The following is an 18,026-nucleotide window of genomic DNA, read 5'->3' as shown; positions in this document are numbered from 1 at the left end:
AACTTATCGAAATTCCTCTACAGACTCTATGTCCTGCTAACAACTTATTTTCCTACATGTTTTTGCGTTGCCAGCAAATTTAGCTATTATACATTTGACCTCCAGAAACTGAAATGGATTATAAATAATAAAGGCCCCAGCTGTGATCCCCTGTTGCATTCCACTAGTTAGAGACTTTCAACCCCAAATGGATCCATTTATGCCTCTCCTGTTAGCTTCTTGTTAGCTAAGCAATGTTCTGTCCATGGTAACATGTTAAGCCGACACCATTAGCTCTTATTTTGTGTTGTAACCATTGCTGAGGTACCTCATTGAATGTTTTTGAGAAACCCAAATACACCACATCTGTAGCTTCCCCTTGAATGTTACTTTGTGAAAGAACTCTAATAAATTAAACAGTGTTTCTTTCAAAACCATATTGACTCTGTATAATGGTTTTCAAATGCCCTGCAATAGCCTCCTTATTAATTTCACTTTCTCAAGACAGGCATTAGACGAATTGACCGAAAGCGTCCTGTTTTCTGTCTCACTCAGTACTTGAACAGAAGTGTTACATTAACGACTTTCTAATCTGCTGGGACCATTTCAGAATGTAGGGAGTTTTGAAAGCTCACAACAAATGCAACTATTACCTTTGTAACCAGTTATTTTAAGAGTTGAAAATAAAACCAACATAGAGTTAGAGAGATGTATAGCATGAAAACAGACCTTTCAGTCCAACTCGTCTATGCTGACTAGATAGCTTAAATTAATCCAGTCCCATTTTCCAGCACTTGGCCCATATCCCCTAAACCCTTCCTATTCATATACCCATCCAGATGCCTTTTAAATGTTGTAATTGTACCAGCCTCCACCACAACCTCTGGCAGCTCATTCCATACATGCACTACTCTTTGCGTGAAAAATTTGCCCCTTAGGTCCCTCTTAAAAGTTTCCCCTTTCACCTTAAATCTATGCCCTCCAGTTCTGGACTCCCCTAACACAGGGAAACAACTTTGTCTATTTAGCCTTTCCATGCCCCTCATGACTTTATAAACTCTATAAGGTCACTCCTCAGCCTCTGATGCTTCAGGGAAAACAGCCCCAACCTATTCAGCCTGTCCTCAATGCTCAAATCCTCCAACCCTGGCAACATCCTTGTAAATCTTTTCTGAACTCTTTCAGGTTTCACAACATCCTTAGTATAAGAGGGAGACCAGGTTCAGAGGACTTGCTAACCTGGTTACTATTTTTCCAAAAATCTTTATCCTTGTGATGGTTTAAGTTCCACCCTGCCTTTTACTACATGATTTTCAAGAATTCTTGTTTTTTGTGTCTTCCTAGTGAAGATAGGCACAAAATGACGTTTATCATTTCCACCATATCCTTAATTTCCATGATTTCCTATTCTCACCCTCTAATAGACTAGCGTTCACTTCAGTTACTCTTTCCTTTATAAAATCTATTTGTTATATTTTTAGCTAGCTTTCCCCCATACTCTCATTTATTCACCTTTATTATGTTTATATCATATTTTGCTATTCTGAAATTTGTTCAGATTTCTGACCTACCAGCTAATGCAACCTTCTTTTGAGCATTTTATAATCAAAGGAATTTTTCTTGGCTTAGAATTATGGGACATCACTTAAATGTCTGTCACTGTTTCTCTACGGTCCTATATTTTAATCTATTTTGCAACTTCATTTTGCCAACTCTGTCTTAATACTCTTGTAATTGCTTGCAATCATGTTTATGACACCAGTCTTAAGCCCACACTTCTCAACTGCAAACTTAATGTGAAATTCTATCATGTTACAATCACTAATGCCTTTAGGCTCCTTTATTATAAGGTTAATAATTAATTTGAATTCACTGAACGTTGCCAGGTCTAAAACAGTCTATTTTCTGGTTGGCACTAGAATGCATGCTCTAAGAAATTTTCCCAAAAACACTCTTTGCACTCATCTTCCAGGCTGCATTTACCAATCTGATTTGTCTAATCTACATGAAGGTTAAAACCACCCATGATTATTGGAATACTCTTCTTACAAGGTCCTCTTATCTCTTCCTGTATTTTCCATCTTGCAGTAAAGCTTTCAGGAGGCTTTTAAGCTACTCTCCTAAGTGACACTGCTATGCTCACAAAGCATGAAGAGAAATCTTTTTTTTCTAAATTAATTAAGTGGGCAATTGTTGGACTTATGATAGGTACCAGCAACCACATTATGTGCCCTCAAAGGTTCAATGGAGAAAAGGCCTCATGAACCCATGGACCATGCATCTCCCCATTTGGGTTTGGTTGAAAGAAAATGCCAAAATCTTAAGTCTGAGATGGTGATTATAGCTCCATGGCTTATCTCGTGCAACACACCATGGTGATGACCAGATGTATCTAAGCCATCACGTTAACAAAGTAATTCATCCAGAATCCACAGCCACATTACTAAAGCTTATGGTTTTTGAATAGCTTTCATTCTGAACAGTTCATAAACTTTGAAATCAAGCAGCTCCAGGTTAACCTAAAAGCCGAGGTGAAAGTGATGACTGCGGATGCTGGAGATCAGAGTCAAAATTAGAGTGGTGCTGGAAAAGCACAGCAGGTCAGGCAGATCTGAGGAGCAGGAGAATTGACGTTTCGGGCAGGAGCTCTCCACCAAGATTCCTGATGAAGGCCTCCTGCCCGAAACATCGATTTTCCTGCTCCTCGGATGCTGCCCTACCTGCTGCGATTTTCCAGCACCCCTCTAATCTTGACTCTAATCTAAAAGCCTGTCTGGTGTCTGTACCTTCCTTAAAACGCTGCTTTTGGGAAGAATTTTGTATTTTTCTTGAAAAGTGAACAAATTTCTCATCTTCAAGAATTGTGTTGCTGCACTTCCAATTCCATCCAAGCTCCTTCAAAGTAGGAAGTCTGCCTGACCATCAACTCCATGAATTACTGGACATTGACTTGCTGGACACTAATCTATGTGAATTAATGCCAATACCTTTGGTTTTTAGGCGATTCATTATTGTATCATTTTTGCTTTCTTTCTTCTTTGCATGCTTGTCTCTCATGTGATAAAATCTCTCATGTGGTTCGAATGCATTAATAAACCCTATACAATTTTAACCGTAAAGAATTTGTTGCAGGTCACGATAAAATTGAACTTCACAAATAGGGCTTCAGTAAACATGCCACTGCCTATTTCAAAAAGGAAAAGAAAATTTTAAAATCACCTCTGTTATTGGTAGAAGAGGAGAACAGTATAAATAATTCAATTCACTCCCTCTCTTTTGGTGATAATTTCTTACCCTTGTTCATTCTTATCCCGACCAAGATTGATTCTACCCTTTGACTTTCTGTACTAAGGTTCTCTCTCATATTAATGTAACAGAGCTACCCCAGACATTTCCTGTCAACACAGCAGAATTAAAACCATTATATCAATGCTACATGAACTGAATATCAACATTTGAATATGGAGGAATTGAGTAACTAAAACCTCCTATTCCACCTCATAAAAAGTTCTATAACATTTACACTGAATTAATTACATTGTGAAGTGCAGTTAATGTTTAGTCTGCATTTTCACACCTATTTGCGCAAGAGAGATGAATGATCTCGGTTTGTTGGATTTAGCTGCAAGAAGGTTCATTGACTTGGGACATCAGGAAAATACAGTGGAAACAACCTTTATGCATTCTGGTCAGTAGGTTTATTTTGGCTTCACTGAAATAGCTAATAGCTAATCACCCCTCATGAACTAGGCTGCTGTGAGGTTTAGAACTTTGTGTTCAACCTTGTTCTGCTGACAGACTTCACATTGTCTGCACATTTCCATTCCATGTTGTATTGTGACTCTATCTCACAGAGAAGTGACTATTGTCTTGGCTCTCAGGAACTCCAACTAACTCTTCATTTTGTATATGGAATCCGGATTTTTGTAATATGACTTTAATACAGGTTATTCTGTCCTCACCAGCTCAATAGCATGTGACTGTTGATGTCAGTATCAGGCCATTTTATACCTTATCATAATACTAACACATGCATTTTCATTATACTTCAGGTAGCTCAGTCCCACTATCTGAACCTCTGATAAGCAGCACCTCAGATAATGCAGCACTCCCTTAGTTCTGTTAGCTCTCAGTTTGAAATTAGTCAGGTGTTGGTGGCACCAAATGAGTTAAAGCTAACTCTAGAATGAATGTTTTTGTACTGTTAAATTAAAGTACATGTTTGTGGCATTTGCAAAGCCAATGAGTTTTGGAGCAATCATTTAAAATTACTTCTATAAGCAACAAGACATTGTCTTTTTAGAATTATCTGTGAATTAGTTTGGAAGCTGAGAGATCAAGATAGAGAAACATGTCCAAGGAACTAACTGCAGTTCAATGCATGATTAGGGATTTAAAGAAACACTATGGAAAAAGAATTTGTGAGGGAGACTGTTGGTAATCTTCTGGGAGGTAAATACAATAGTCACAGTTAAGAGTTGTGCAACAGGATGATGGAATCACATGTAAAACAACAGTAAGAAAACTTCTGAAAAGCAAAATGGCTATTTTGTTGACTGGTGGAGAGGGTACAATCTAAATAGCCATACAGAGTATTAAGAAAGTGGTTTTCAGCCATTTTACACATTATCTCATTCAGAATACTCCCTGCAGAGAAAGAAAAGCCTTCAAACCAACTGCAGGTATTGTAAATATTTTCTTAACTCTGAAAGTTTAACTATTAAGATAAGATTGCAACAGAATCATTCAAAGACTTTGTAGAGAATCAACAGATAAACAATTGCAGAGTTTGACATGATTCAACTTCTTCTGACCATGTGTGTTTATAGGGTCATTGAGGTCTACAGCACAGTAAAGGGCCCTTTGGATTAGTGGTGCTGGAAGAGCACAGCAGTTCAGGCAGCATCCAAGGAGCAGCGAAATCGACGTTTCGGGCAAAAGCCCTTCATCAGGAATTATGCTAGTCAAAGACAACCACCTAACTATTCTGATCCCAATTGTCTGCATGTGGCCCACAGCCTTGTGCCCTGACATTGCAAGTGCACATCCACATACATTTTAAGTGATAAAGGCTTCTGCATCCATCATCCTTACAGGCAGTGGGTCGCATATCCCTTAGACTTTCTGAGTAAAAAGTTTTTTCCTCATATCCCTTCTAAAATCTTCTGCACCTTAAACCTATGCCTCCTGGTCATTGATACCTCCACCTGGGGAGAAACCTCTTCCTGTCTACCCTAGCAGTGGAATTTTATGCATCTCAACCATGGCCCTTCTGCTCTAAGGAAAGCAATCCCAGTCTGTCCAATCTCTCTTCATAACCGAAACGCTACAGCCCAGAATCTGTAATTTTGCAACATTTAGTCTGAACTATTTTTGCAACCGCGATTATCAGTTATTCAACAGTAAGTATCTCAATCGGTTGTTATCCGTCAGGGAGCAGCGCTGAGGCTTCCTCAGCCGAGAGGTGAAAATGCAACCAGTCCGCAAATTCGTGACCTTCCCGGCAACCTGTTTTTGATTGCAGTCCAAATGTGTTGTGTCACTTTAATCGGAATTTGAGAGTGTTAGAATGCAGCTTCGTTTCCCTCCCCCCATGAAATCGGAAATCAGATGGAAATGTGATTGATTATGTGTGGGCGCCTTTCTTTTTTTATATATTTTGCAGAGAAAGCAGCTTATGAAACTCATGCTTACGACATTTCTAAACTTTCCTGGCCCCATGCAGCTACATTACTGCACACTGGAAAATATAAAGGATTGTCCTCATGGCAGCTGGCGTCATATCCCAAAATATGTCGTGTTTACATTCGGACGAAGTCATAGCAACCAAGACAATCCTGCTGTTTACTTCGCTTTTTCTGTGAAGGGAAACGATTTAGTCGGTTCTATCACAACATTGGGCAATATCATTTCATCAGGAGCGAAGCCGGATTCGCCAGCGATCGGTGCTTTGCAAGATGAGGAAAACAACCCACGTGTTCCTGGCGTTTAATTCATTAGGTCGAAATTAGCGAAATTGTCATTCCCCGCCCCCATGAAAGCGTAGGATATGTGGATTCTCTCTCTCTCTCTCTCTCAATTTAAAGTTATTGCCCAAGTGTTCAGAGGGTTCCCCCTTCCACGCGTGCTCGTGTTTATTTCGGCTCCAACCGAGGAAACTCATTTTATATACCCAGCTTGCGATAAATTCACCAATTCACTGCCCGCAATGAGTGCTTTTTCACCAAACATAAACATTCTGAAGGAACACATTACTGCAGATGCTGGAATCTGAACCATCAACATCTTTACAACAAAAGCACCCACTGCCTCCTACCGAAAACTATCGTGTAAATGTTGTGTTCCCCCCCCCCCCCCAGCTCTGAGTTGAGGAGTCACCTAAACTCGGAGCATTAGCATGCCCTCTCTCTCTCTCTCCCTCTCCATGGATGCTGCCTGACCCGCTGTGATCTCCAGCACTTGTCGTTTTCAATTTAAAAAATCCTGAAAGTGATCAGCCGCAGTTCGTGGGACAACTTCCCGCTGAAAAAAAAAACAACCAGAGCGGGCGATGAGATTTCCTTTCCGAAACACCACCAACGGTGCTATAAAATCCATCGGATCATCGCACTGAATGGAGCGTACTACCTAAGCCTCCTGATGAAGGGCTTTTGCCCGAAACGTCGATTTTTCTGCTCCTTGGATGCTGCCTGACCAGCTGTGCTTTTCCAGCAACACACTAATCGAGACTCCGATTTCCAGCATCTGCAAGTCCTCACTTTCACCTCAGCCTCCTAGCCTGCCCAGAGACACGTAACTTTCCAAAATACTCACAGCAAATCCTGCCGTCAGTTTCCTAGTGACTGCTTGTTGCTCAGGGTCATGTGTGCGATTTTACACTGTGTTGTATCACTACAGTTTTCCTTACAGTACAATGAATGATTACACAGTCTGAGAGGTGAATTGGGACGTCCCGAGATTCGGAAAAGCCCCCTCTCAGCACAGGTCTTTAAATTTTGCAAGGCGTTTGGGGAGTATTGAAGGAAGTCCTTGTTTTAAAATAAATAAATAAACAAACCCTTTAAGATTACAGGACGGTCATTGCCAGTGCGCACTTCCATTGCAGAACAAAGCCTGCATGTTTCAGTCAAGCGGCTTCACTGCTCCTGATTGCAGAGACACAGCGTGCGCCTGGATCCGGCAAGAGCGAGCTTCAGGCTCGTGCGCGTGACACGCCCTCCCGTGCTGAGGGGGAAGCGCGAGCACCGGTTTGGACAGGGCGCGCACCCGACACAGTCATCAGAAACTCCTGTAGTGCAAGGCAAGCACTGGAGAATCTTAGGGCACATTTTTAAAGAGAACAAAAGTGAAAAGAGGATTGAGATTTTCATTTGCACTGAACCAGTCAACGACCAGACTGTCGGCTCTTCAAACAAAAAAACACACACAAAGTAAAATAACTCGCAGTTTATTGCGGAGGGAAGAGCTGCCACTGGTGCCGGGGGTGCAAGGAGAAGGGGATAAGAGGTTTTGAGGTGAGTGAATATGAAGGGGAGGGCTGGGGGGGGGGGCGATGGAACAGCACAGCTGGTGGAAATGTTTGTTGTTTTTTAAAGGCAGACTTTGTTGTTGTTTGTTGTTGTTGGCTTGTCTCTGGGAAGGTGCAGCGCTGTTATGTTTGGGTTTCTGAGAGAGTGAGGGGGCGGGCGAGGCGAGGGGAAAAGGCTGGCGGCGCTTTGCAAAGCGATCGCCGGTACCTCGCTCCTGTCACTCGGGGCTGTACTGAAGGAACTGGCCGGACAGAGGGAGGGAGGGATAGATGGATGGTGCTAGCGCTGGTTTCCCTGCCTCAGCTTTGGGATGTAAATTCACTTCTCCCCTGTCAAAGTCTGCAGTGGGTTTTCCTCCCTCTTTTTCTCCCCCTCCCCCTTTTAATTAGTCTCTACTCCTGTCCCACAACCACCACCTCATACATGAGTCTCTAATTCTCGGTGTGTCGATTTCGCTGTTCAAGTCAACGCGTTGCGGGATGCGGAAACCTCGAGCGTACGTGCTCCTTGTGCAAGTAGACAGTTATATATGTGACAACTTGTGCGAGCTCGCCTGAACGCGACCGAAAAGTTGCACATTGTGTAACAGTGTTAGCTTTAAAGGAAGCTGATGGGACGAGAGTTTCAAAACCAGCACGCTTTCCTCCAGTGTTAAAAGTCCTGAAAACCAATTGGTGAAATAAGACAACTTGGTGCGAAGATTGTCTGTGCAAGGTTTATAAACGATTGGATTTTTCCATCGCAACAAATATACACGTAGGTCTCGACTCTCTAAACTTGACATTGACGCCCCCCCCACCCCCCATTCCTTCGTTTTCAGATTTGATGATCTGTAGCTGGAATGTATAAATTAGCAAATATTAGTAAGTTGCTCTAGTTTTAAACGATTAAAGTTTGCGTTTAATGTTGCAGACAGTTATAGAGTCAGACAGCACAGAAACAGACCCTACATTCTTTCCAATTCAATTGTATTGAATCAATTCAGTTTAGGCCAGTCGGAACCAAAGGTGTCTTAGCAACCTCGTCCAGGTGATGATTAACGTCTGAATTTACTATATTTATCCCAGTATGTTTGTTTGTACAATATATACATTTGATTGTAATGTTAAAAACCTGAACTTCGGATTTAATACAGAAATCCAAATTAATTTCTCTAGCCTGTTCAACCCTGTTCTATTGAGTCCCACCAATTTAAACAAATGGGAATGATCAAATTACTGCCTAAAATAGATGAATTCTGATGTTGTATTGGCTTTCAGATTAATGGTGACCTTTTTAATATTCAATAAGTAATTATCAAGGTGATGAGCATGATGTCAGATTTGCTGTTTTAACGATTGTGATTGAAAGGGTAGTCTGCATCAGTTTGGTTTTTAGAATTCTCAGCACATTTGTGTTTTTCTTTTTGTGGTGCTGATAATCTTTTCTTAAATTAAGATTCATAATAGAAATCTCATGCTGGTCAGATGAAACTGAGTTTACCAGTCAGCTATACATGGTTTTGCATTCCTCAGATCTCATTTACCATTCAAAATCCTGCCATCGATAAAGTTCATCACAGATGAACTAGAGCAATTGCGTTTCAGTGTTCCTTTCATTTTATCAGCAGTCCTTGAGATGATCAGTCTGCTTTGCATTACAAAATGGTGTTTTGCAATTGATTTTACTTCTGAACTTGGTTGTTTTCGTATTACGACTCAAATTAGGATGTTAAGAAATAGATGTTCTTTTATGTTGTATTTAAAAACGTGCAGTAAAGGCTTCTCTGATTTATGAGAAGAGTGACCTTTTTTTGTTAATAGCTTTTTAGCCACAGGCATTTAACTTGTCGGTTGAGTGGTTCTCAGTAGCTAGTGGGCTCATGGACTAGAGATTTGTTTTGATCTCGTGGCTTTCATTAATATTTTGTGACATGTCTTTTTTTGCCTGTATGGAAATGAAGGGATTTTAAGACTGCAATATGAGTAGTGTGAATAACCAGTGTAGTAGAATGTCATTTTGAGGAACATGCACAGATAAGTGAAAGGCCTCAATATTAATTGCATCTATTCAAAATTAATACTTGTTATTAACAGGCCCGTCCCTGGACTGAAATTAAACATGTGGGGAAAAATGTGAAACAAGAAAAAGATCATTAAGGTTTCACATTGAAAGCTCCCAAGGAATGAAATATTAACAAATTCAGATTCTGAGATTTGCTGTGTTCCAATATTTTCTGTTTTACTTTTCTTTCATGGATTGGAAAATGCAACAAGGAAGAAATGTTTCAATAATTTGTGAAATAAAATTGAGGAAGAGGCATTTTGATTTATTGCAGGAAAAATATAGTCAGTTGCTGCCAAACTATAAGTAGGTTATTAAAATTTGAAGAAATATCTTTTTAAAGAAAACCATTCTTGGATTAAAATTAGCTTTTGTTCTTTAAAATGTCAATAGATAGCCATGTCTATTTTATTAAACAACACGTGTAAAAAAGTTTTAAACTAACGTGCTTATCCCTGATGTTTCGCTGAATAAGCAATAAGCAGTTCTATCCTGCCAGTGCTCAGTTATTTGAACTTAGTCAGAATGGCAATTACAACATAAACCATGGGTTTTAAAGCCACTGTTGTAAAAATGAAGAAAGGATGGCCGGGTTCAGTGGCTCTGACAGGGTCACTTTGGGCATGAGGTATAAACAAGGCAAGTTTGACTATGATGTACACAGGTTGGGTGGCCTCAGAGGTGACTGTTCAGGCAGGTGCTCCTCACATGTTTGGAACCATATTGTATAAGTCAGGAAGGGTAAAAACAGTCTTAAAAAAAAATCTGCCTCTTCTTATCAGGTTGTTCAGAGACAAAGTATTATAAGTCCCATTCCATCTGACTTTATGCATGAGGAAGAAATCCATCCAAAGTATAGGCTACTTCTTCAAAAGAAAGTACACTCCCTATGTCAGTATGACCCAAACTTCAAAATCCTGACAAACATTTCTTGCATAATTGCAAGTCTTTCAAGACCTGTGCAACAGGATGATGTAAAACTCAAATATTGTAACTGTATTAACTATTTAAACTAGTATCATTGCTAACCTTTCAGTGATTTGGATAACATCAAAAGATCCAGCTGAGAGCACCTACTGAAACATGTATGCTTTTGTGCCATTTTTCTTTTTTCAAATGTCTAAACATTTTGATGATAAACTAAACACAAGATAATGGAGAGGAGAAAATAGAACATGTACTTTTCAAGTGGATTCAGTTTTGCATCATGAGATAATTATGCTGATTTACATTGGCTACTATATCTGTACCTGCACATTTTGATTTTCACTCTTTTGAAAAGCTCAGATCCCACACAGAGATTTTGAATATTTGTCAGAGCAATGCAAGATGCCCCAAACAGAAGTTAATATATTCATATTTGGTTCTCATTTTATACAATATTGCTTCTGTGAAATGCCTCGGAACATTTTATTGCAATAACTTGATTTTATATTGTTCTTTTAATGTTGTAAATGTATACGTAACTGTACAAGGCGCCATGAGGTATCCAGAAAATATGTTAGGTGTACGCAGTAAATAGAAGCTAATATTGTATGCAATATATTCTTGTGATCAGATCAAATGCAAAAAAAGTTGTAATTTCTTGCTGTTTTCTTCTTGCTGTTCTCGTTTCATTTGACTTTAGAACACCGCTGGATATGAGAATAGCCCAGATGACATTTTTGCCTGTGAAAAATTGCTTAATCCCCAATTTACAGCATTATCATGATGATAATGCTGATATTGATAAATCATGTTGAGGATTTAGCGAGTATAAGTGCAGGCCCTGATACTCAGTGATGTAGCAGAATGGTGCTGCAATGTTCAATGTAAAAGCAAGGACTGCAGATGCTGGAAATCAGATTTTAGATTAGAGCGGTGCTGGAAAAGCACAGCAGTTCAGGCAGCATCCTAGGAGCAGGAAAATCGACTTCAACCCCAGGGCATCAGTGTGGACTTCACCAGTTTCCTCATTTCCCCTTCCCCCACCTCACCCCAGTTCCAAACTTCCAGCTCAGCACTGTCCCCATGACTTGTCCTATCTGCCTAGCTTCCTTTCCACCTATCCACTCTACCCTCCTCTCTGACCTATCACCTTCATCCCTACCCCCATTCACCCAGTGTACTCTTTGCTACTCTCCCCCACCCTCCTCTCTGACCTATCACCTTCATCCCTACCCCCATTCACCCAGTGTACTCTATGCTACTTTCCCCCCACCCCCACCCTCCTCTCATTTATCTCTCCACCCTGTAGACTCCCTGCCTCTATTCCTGATGAAGGGCTTTTGCCCGAAACATCGATTTTCCTGCTCCTTGGGTGCTACCTGAACTGCTGTGCTTTTCCAGCACCACTCTAATCTACAATGTTCTATAATAACTTTATCCTATCGTTAAAACTCTACTGTGATTAAAATTTTACAAATTTAGATTAGATTACAGTGTGGAAACAGGCCCTTCGGCCCAACAAGTCCACACCGACCCGCCGAAGCGAAACCCACCCATACCCCTACATTTACCCCTTACCTAACACTACGGGCAATTTAGCATGGCCAATTCACCTAACCTGCACATCTTTGGACTGTGGGAGGAAACCGGAGCACCTGGAGGAAACCCACACAGACACAGGGAGAACGTGTGGACTCCACACAGTCAGTCGCCTGAGTCGGGAATTGAACCCGGGTCTCTGGCGCTGCGAGGCAGCAGTGCTAACCACTGTGCCACCGTGCCGCCCACTAATGTAAGACATTCTGAAAATGTAGCCCTGCCCTTATTAAGCCAAAACATGTAGTTTATAATTTAGGTAGGGAACATGAAAAAAACATAATTTCAGGTACATTTGTTTTACTGCTTTGTCGTGTGATCTAACATATGGTTACCAGATAGCTGAAGAGTAGGAGTTATATTTTAGTTTTCAGTTCTTTTAACGCCTTGCGATCTACTTAAAATTCTTCATTTATTAATCCATCTTTTGGCTCAACATATTCCAGTCTTGGTGGTGAACTGCACTGTCAGCCACCTTCTTTGTTCAGGTTTCTAAATCAAAAAGGTACTGCAGTGAGTACTTAGTTGTGTTTGGGTTAGGAAAGTTCAAAGTACTACATCTTTGTTTTCTTTATCAGCTTCGAGCATTGAGCTCTCGCTATTACATGCTCTCTACATAGTTGTAGACCTTATCTTGCAGCCATACTTTACGGAAATTGTAAAACTGGTCTCACCATTAGATGCCTATGACTTAGTGCAGGACTGGCATCATTGTTATGCATGTCACCTAACTGTTCTCACTTTGGCGTGCCTTGTACAAAACAAATAAAAGCATGACTGATAGATTTTTGCAATACCAAAGAAGAATGGTGATCTAAAATTAACAGGAAAATTCACACAATGTCCCAAGTAAGTGCTTCCCACCAATGAGTTAAAGCTGAGACACCAGATTAATTTAACATTTAGCTGCTTTATTCACGTAAACTGGAAACTGTTTTATAGATAGAATGCAAAAAAAAGTTAATTTCATCAATGATTTTTATCATTTATTTTCTACTGTGTGACATGCCAATGTTAAACTAGAGCTCTGAATTCTATAGTAGATTAATGTGCTGTATATGACAATATTAAACTTGAACTAGGTTTTTGAGCAGTTTTAAGAAAGCGTATTTTTCATTGTGAACTAAACACAGGCTATAAAACTTTATGTCAAACAATTTAAGCACTAAACGTATTGAAATTTATTCTCAATGCTTAAATATCAACTTCTAAATGGCGGCTCAGCATTATCATTTAATATGTCTGGGATATAGGTTCAACTTGACCTTCGAGAGGGGACTTCTATTGTCTCCTTCTAATAATGCCAGTTTAGGATTCCAGCTGTCACCTTCTGACAGTCGATATGCCTCTGGTTTGTAAGGCACATTCTGATGGGTTTGATCCTTTTCATCAATAACAATTGCCTCTCTATTTTGCAGTATTGCATTTGTAGAAAGGTATTGCTTTTGGAAATATTATGAAGTTGTGATGGGGCAAACTCTAGATTAACACATTGCAAAGAAGTTTATGTTGGAGAATGATATGAAATGATGTATTAAATGTCCTCTCATTTGTCAATACATTTTGATTTTCATGTTTTATTTGTATTGTTTCCTTGTTCTGTACTTTTCAGTAAAGGTGCCCATTTGTTATTCTTTATGCATTTGTATTTTTAATGACTTATTTCAACTCCATAATTTAAGTTGTTCATTTTTTTTGGTAATCTTTTAAACCTTACTATTTTGGTAGCTGAAAATTGTTACTGGAAAAGCGCAGCAGGTCAGGCAGCATCCAAGGAGCAGGAGAATCGACGTTTCGGGCATGAGCCCTTCTTCAGGAGGGCCCGAAACGTCGATTCTCCTGCACCTTGGATGCTGCCTGATCTGCTGCGCTTTTCCAGCAACACCTTTTCAGCATCTGCAGACCTCACTTTCTCCTAGAAGATTTTAACCTACTGCGAATCCTCTTACAAGGATGCCTTCCTTGAAGAAGCTCTCTTCCTCCCTCTACAAGGATTTCAGTGAGTCCCTCTTTCATCACTGCACATCCCAGGTCATTTACCTTATCACCCTCACCTTAACCTCCTTTCATCTATCGCATTTCCAACGCCTCTCCCCCAAGTCCCTCCTCCCTACCTTCTATCTTAGCCTGCTTGGCACACTTTCCTCATTCCTGAAGAAGGGCTCATGCCCAAAATGTCGATTCTCCTGTTCCTTGGATGCTGCCTGACCTGCGCTTTCCCAGCAACACATTTTCAGCTCTGATCTCCAGCATCTGCAGTCCTCACCTTCTCCTTACTATTTTGGTATTCTAGGAAGTTTTTGTATTTCAGTTGAATCCTATATTCTAGCTTGTCTTTATTTTGTCTGTTTTTGCAGTTTGTATGTATTAATTCTACCTTAACAGATCTGGAAGTGCCACTGAGACTGTAAAAATGGTAAAGGAAATTAGCAAATATTTGAAGTGAGATGAAGGGCTCAGGTGGTGCAGTGTACAATCCCTACCTCTGGATCAGAAGATATTGGTTCAAGTTCCATCTGCCCAAACATGGGATTTTAAATTAATTGCATTAGGAAACAAGGAGCCTGGTGAGGATGAGTAAGGATAGTGCTGTTGGGTGAGCAGCATATTGCAGGAAACAAATTAGGTTGGAGTTTTTGTAGAATATTGAGTCTTGAGGTAATTGAAAAGGTATAAACTGTCTTGACTACAGGGAATCTTTTGAAGTGCTGACTTCTTTTGCCCCAAGAAAATTAGTTTTAATTTTGTTTGAGTTATTTATCATTGAGATCTTTTCTCTTTTTAGTCCAACTGTGTCTCCAGTCAGAAACAAAACAGTTGCATTTCGAGCAATTAAAATATTGATCACAGTCTTAAGGCTTTTGCAATAACTGTGCGACCTAGATCAGAGAATTTGGGAAGTTAGATTTGTGATCAAAACCTTGATTTGGGTGTTTCAAGATTAAATCTTGCAGCATGTGTCAATTTATTTATTGAAGAGTTGAGTGACATTTATTACTTTAATATAGGATTTTCTCAGGCATTGAATGCAACTGAAAAATCGAATTGGCACTGTTGAAACAATTCTGAGTGTAAGCAGAAAATGTCACGAGCACTTCAGTTGTTCTAGTTGGAGTGTTTTTTTTTTATTCACATGAGATATGGGCCTTGCTGGCTGGGCAGAATTTATTGCATATCTATAGTTGTTCTTGTGAAGGTGGTGGTAAGCTGCCTTTTTGAACGGCTGCAGTCCATGTGCTATAGGTTGAAGCACAGTGCTATTAGGGAGGAAATTTCTGGATTTTGACCCAGCGACAGTGAAGGAACTGCAATGTATTTCCAAGTCAGGGTGGTAAGTGGCTTGGAGAAGAACTTGCAGGTGGTCGTGCTTTCATGCATCTGCTGCCCTTATCCTTCTAGATAGAAGTGGTCATGTATTTGGAACATACTATTTAAGGACCTTGTGGATAGTATGCACTACTTCTACTGAGCGTCACTGGTGGAGGGAGTGGATGTTTGTGGATGTGATGCCAATCCAGTTGGCTGCTTTGTCCTGGATGATGTCAAGCTTCTTGAGTGTTATTGGAGTTGCACCAATCCAGGCATGTGGGGAGAACTCCATCACACTTCTGTGTGATCTCACAGGCTTTGGGGAGTCAGGAGGTGAGTTACTCAGCCATCTCCCTAGCCTCTGATCTGTTGTTGTAGCCACTGTATTTATTGAGTCAGTGGTAACCCCCACAATGTTGATGGGGGTTTGTGATGGTAATGCCATTGAATGTCAAATGGTAGGATAGATGGTGTCTTACTGGAGATGGTCATTGTTTAACATTTGTGTGGCATGTATGTTACAATAAATTTTAAAATTAAAGGCAATACTTACACAATGTCTTTGTTTTAAATTTTTTGTAGAAGAAAATTATTTAGGAAGCAAATGGTTAAGTTTAAGATGCTGTGTTACAGGTAAAATAGAGCAACTTGAATATGAGCATAAGGAACATTGGTGTATTGTGTCGGTATAAATTTTTCTGTTCCTTGGGTGTCTCCAAATCACTGATCTAAATGTTAGCCTCCAAGGTGTGGCCTTACATGTCATTTAAAATTTTATTTTTAGTTTTTAAACATTACCTAATATATATTTGTGTTACGGTTGAGATTTAAAACCAGATTAAACTTTAAACATTGTGAGCTCCAGGCTGCATACAAACAATCTGGGAATACATTTTGCACTTCGAGTTCATAATTTATTACAGGAGTTCATATTTTTGGGCTACATAGAAATATGAAAGTATGGATGTGATTATTGAATATACTTGTGTCAATTAGATAACATGGAAGTCAAGCTACAGATCTGTGTGAAAAAATTAATAGGATTTTATTGATCGTCTAGAACTTGGTTACTACTGAAACATATACACACTGTCTAAAGTTTTTGCCTTGCCATCATCAGGGCAAGAATACTAACTCAAAGGGGAAACCAAAATTTATATAGCATGAGAGCTTCCAGAGGGGGGGACAGAAAAGTTAATAAAGTAACACTGGTCATACTGGACCTCCTCATTGAAGTATGCATTGAAGTTTTATTTGACAGTTTTACTTTTTTTCTGAGAGGAGACTGAGTGTTGGACAGTGGACTCTAATTAGTAGAGATTTTCCCTGCAAATTGCCTTGATGAGTGCCAGATGAAAAGCTTCCACAAAATCTGTCTCTATTTCAGCAATGTGAATTTTATTGTGTTTTTACAAACCTTACGTATAAAAAGAATGTTATGGTAAAATACAAATTGATTGCAGGATTGTGATGTTGTAGTGTTCTGTAACATTTTTTTTTCATTTGGAGTCCAGTATATTAAAGGTTTCATTGTGAGCATTCAACTCTTCAGTTTTTATTAGTTACAAAAAAAGCCCATTAGAAGAAAGAAGATCAAGACAAATTACATAATTTTGTTCTTTTAAGTTTGAAGAGAGCTCGACCATCCTTTTATATGCTGAGGGAAAGGACACAGTCAAGATAAAAGTTTAACTTAAGAATAATTAAGGTTAATATGATAAATTTGGAGTCACTTTTTTCTTTAGTGAGAGAGAACTTCCAAATTATAATTTGAGTATAGGGTGAACCTATCACATTGGAGAAACTGAAACCAGTCATGGAGTTTGACCTAAACCATTGACTCACTTCATTATTCTGTAGCCAACCCTCCAGGATCATCCTGGAGTCTCATGGGATTGAAGATCAATTTCCAGGATACTGTTAAGTGCAACCTGGAGAACAATCATAAGGAAATGTACGTAGTTTGTCATTTCTTTAAGTATTTGTCTTTCCCTGATCCAAAAAAAACATTGGAAAGGCTTTTTGGCTGACAGCAAGCATCATCCAATTGGTTAATGAGTCCTTTTTGCTTTCCAATTGATGTAGGAAGGCAGTGCATCACAGAGATGAATGTTTTGGCCAACTATTGGTTGGAGCCTGGGGCAAGTCATGTGATGAACCTTCCGCAAATAAATTTAACCACAGTTAGAAGTGCTGGTTTTGAACTGTCAGACTGATCTGTTTCAGAGGGTGTTTGATGCTCCATTGTTGAGTATATTCAAGACTGAGATTTTTATTCACTGCTTTTCTGTCTGCTTCCCATATTCCTCAATTCTCCAAAGTTAAGAGCGATCAGCCGTGATCATGTTGAATTTGCAAACAGGCATGAGGGACCAGAAGGTTGTTGTCTGATCCTACTTCCTCTATACTTGGAAATAATAAAAACTAGTTTAAAATTGAAACTCAAAATCATGAACTTGTTGCGAATCATAAATAAACAAAGAACAAATGACCAGTTGGTGAAGTGTACACTGGTGCACATTTCAGATATTTTCAAAACAGAAGCACTGGTGAATGGACTTAGAAAATACTTTGAGATAAACAATGTAACTTTGGATAGAGAAAACATTAAATATGTTGATATTTTCCTTATACAGATGTATA

The 18,026-nt window shown here is 39.5% G+C and overlaps 1 protein-coding gene and 1 long non-coding RNA gene across 10 annotated transcripts in view; one reads left to right on the top strand and one right to left on the bottom strand.

Moving 5' to 3' along the window:
• Positions 1–7,177, bottom strand: part of LOC148149555 (uncharacterized) — a 28,486-nt gene extending 21,309 nt beyond the window's left edge. For both annotated transcript variants that reach the window (XR_015757586.1, XR_015757585.1), the window contains exon 1: positions 7,037–7,177. This is a non-coding gene — a long non-coding RNA (uncharacterized LOC148149555). The remainder of the gene's footprint in view (positions 1–7,036) is intronic.
• A 113-nt stretch (positions 7,178–7,290) lies between these two features.
• The window catches only part of dgkg (diacylglycerol kinase, gamma), a 546,249-nt gene continuing 535,513 nt past the window's right edge, over positions 7,291–18,026 (top strand). For 4 of the 8 annotated variants that reach the window (XM_087988715.1, XM_043693004.2, XM_087988714.1 and 1 more), the window contains exon 1: positions 7,291–7,493. The gene's annotated coding sequence lies outside the window, so the exon portion shown is untranslated. The remainder of the gene's footprint in view (positions 7,494–18,026) is intronic. The other 4 variants (XM_087988718.1, XM_087988719.1, XM_087988717.1 and 1 more) reach the window with 3 other exon arrangements.

This window comes from Chiloscyllium plagiosum, unplaced genomic scaffold, assembly GCF_037043375.1.
Source record: "Chiloscyllium plagiosum isolate Xiang-an unplaced genomic scaffold, Cpla_swu_hap1 HiC_scaffold_7, whole genome shotgun sequence".
NCBI lineage: Eukaryota > Metazoa > Chordata > Chondrichthyes > Orectolobiformes > Hemiscylliidae > Chiloscyllium > Chiloscyllium plagiosum.
The sequence above is the reverse complement of the archived record's forward strand: the minus strand, read 5'-3'. Positions and strand labels throughout refer to the sequence as shown.